The 2,624-nt window shown below is 47.8% G+C and overlaps 1 long non-coding RNA gene across 1 annotated transcript; it reads left to right on the top strand.

The window, feature by feature from the left end:
* Positions 1 to 2,619, top strand: LOC113979760. Its single transcript, XR_003537967.1, has 3 exons — positions 1 to 32; positions 686 to 795; positions 2,581 to 2,619. It is a non-coding gene; the product is annotated as an uncharacterized LOC113979760 (long non-coding RNA).
* The last annotated feature ends 5 nt before the right edge of the window (positions 2,620 to 2,624 follow it).

Raw genomic sequence — 2,624 nt, 5'->3', positions numbered from 1 at the left:
CGTCATGGTGGAGCGGGAGCGAAAGCGGCAGGGTGAGGGAGGGGGGGACGGGGGGAGGCCTGGAAGGGGTCGGGGGCGGGCGGAGGGTTGGGAAGAGGCGGAGGGAGGGGGAGGGTGGGGGTCTCCCCCGGGGTCTCCATGGCAACAGGCTCCGCCCCCTGGAATGGAGTCCCCCGGGGTCTCCATGGCAACAGGCACCGCCCATTAGAGGGGGGTTCCTCTGAGGTCACCGTGGCCACAGGCCCCGCCCCTCCAATGGGTTCCCCCAGGGTCTCCATGGCAACAGGCTCCGCCCATTGAGGGGGTTCCTCTGGGGTCACTGTGGCCACAGGCCCCGCCCCTTCGGAATGAGGTCTCCTGGGGTCTCCATGGCAACAGGCTCCGCCTCTGGGGTCACCGTGGCCACAGGCCCCGCCCCCAGGTTCTCCATGACCACAGGCCCCTCCCCCTGTATCTCCATAGCAACAGGCCCCGCCCCTTGCCCTGGGTAACCATGGTAACAGGCCACACCCCTCCAAGCCTCAGGCTCTGCCCACTACTGGTGACCTTCCTGACCTCGGGTGACCCTCCCGGTGACCCCCCCCCCGACCCCTGAGACCCCCTGGGTGACCCTTGACCCCCCTGGTGACCCCCCTGACCCCCGAGACCCCCCAAGTGACCCTTGATCCCCCCTGTGCCCCCCCAGAGGAGGAGGAGGTGGACAAGATGATGGAGCAGAAGGTGCGGGAGGAGCAGGAGCGGCGCCGCAGGAAGGAGCTGGAGGAGAGGATGTCCCTGGAGGAGACCCGAGAGCAGGTGGGACACGGCCCAAACACCCCCAAAATCCACCCAAAATACTCCCCAAATCCCTGCAAAATCATCCTCGAAATCCCGTCAAAAATCCCATCAAAATCCTCCTTAAAATCTTCTCCAAAAACCCCCAAAATCCCATCAAAATTCCGTCAAAATCCTATCAAAATCCTCTTCAAAATCTTGTCAAAAATCTCCTTCAAAATCCCATCAAAATCCTCTTCAAAATCTTGTCAAAAATCTCCTTCAAAATCCCATCAAAATCCTCTTCAAAATCCCATCAAAACCCTCTTAAAATCCCATCAAAACCCATCAAAATCCCATCAAAATCTCCCAAAATCCCATCAAAGTCTTCCTCAAAATCCTCCTTAAAATCCCATCAAAATCTCCCCAAAATCCCGTCAAAATCTTCCTCAAAAACTCATCAAAATCCTCCTCAAAATCCCGTCAAAATCCTCCTTAAAATCTCATCAAAAATCTCCTTCAAATCCCCCCAAAATCCCGTCAAAATCCTCCTCAAAATCTCCTCAAAATCATCCCCGAAATCCCCTCAAAATCTCCCCAAAATCCCATCAAAATCCTCCTCAAAATCTCATAAAAAATCTCCTTCAAAATCCCCTCAAAATCCTCCTCAAAATCTCATACAAAAACCCCCAAAATCCCCTCAAAATCCCATCAAAATCACCCTCAAAATCTCCCCAAAATCCCGTCAAAATCCTCCTCAAAATCCTCCCTAAAATCCCATCAAAGCCCCCCAAAAATCCCATCAAAATCCTCCTCAAAATCCCATCAAAATCCTCCTTAAAATCCCATCAAAATCCTCCTTAAAATTTCATCAAAGTCTCCTCAAAATCCCATCAAAATCCTCCTCAAAATCCCATCGAAATCACCCTCAAAATCTCATCAAAGTCATCATCAAAATCTCATAAAAAAATCTTCAAAATTCCCCCAAAATCCCATCGAAATCCTCCTCAAAATCTCCTCAAAAAATCTTCAAAACCTCCTCAAAATCCCATCAAAATCACCCCAAAATCCCATTCAAATCCCATCAAAATCCTCCTCAAAATCTCATCAAAAAATCTTCAAAATCTCATCAAAATCCTCCTTAGAATCCCACCAAAACCCTCCCAAAATCCCATCAAAATCCTCCTCAAAATCTCCTCAAAATCCTCCTAAAAATCCCGTCAAAATCCTCCTTAAAATCTTCTCCAAAAACCCCCAAAATCCCATCAAAATCCTCCTCAAAATTCCGTCAAAATCCCATCAAAATCTTCCTCAAAAACTCAAGTCTCCTTCAAAATCCCATCAAAATCCTTCTTGAAATCTTGTCCAAATCCTCCTCAAAATCTCGTCCAAAATCTCCTTCAAAATCCCATCAAAATCCCATCAAAATCCCATCAAAATCTCCTCAAAATCCCACCAAAATCCTCCTCAAAATCTCCTCAAAATCCTCCTAAAAATCCCGTCAGAATCCTCCTTAAAATCTCATAAAAAATCCTACTCAAAATCCCGTCAAAATCTCCCAAAAATCCCATCAAAATCCTCAAAATCTCATCAAAATCTCCCCAAAATCCCATTAAAATCCTCTTCAAAATCTCATCAGAATCCTCCTTGAAATCCCGTCAAAATCCTCCTTAGAGTCTCCCCCAAATCCTCCTTAAAATCCTTTCAAAATCCCCCAAAAATCCCATCAAAATCCTCAAAATCTCATCAAAATCTCCCCAAAATCTCCTCCAAATCCTCCTCAAAAATCTCATTAAAACATCTTTAATGTTTCCCCCAAAACTGCAGCTGCTGAAGCTGCAGGAGAAGTTGGGGGCTCTGCAGGAGGAGAA

This window comes from Neopelma chrysocephalum, unplaced genomic scaffold, assembly GCF_003984885.1.
Source record: "Neopelma chrysocephalum unplaced genomic scaffold, ASM398488v2 Primary Assembly neopelma1_88629, whole genome shotgun sequence".
In the NCBI taxonomy this organism is placed as follows: Eukaryota; Metazoa; Chordata; class Aves; order Passeriformes; family Pipridae; genus Neopelma; species Neopelma chrysocephalum.
The sequence above is the reverse complement of the archived record's forward strand: the minus strand, read 5'-3'. Positions and strand labels throughout refer to the sequence as shown.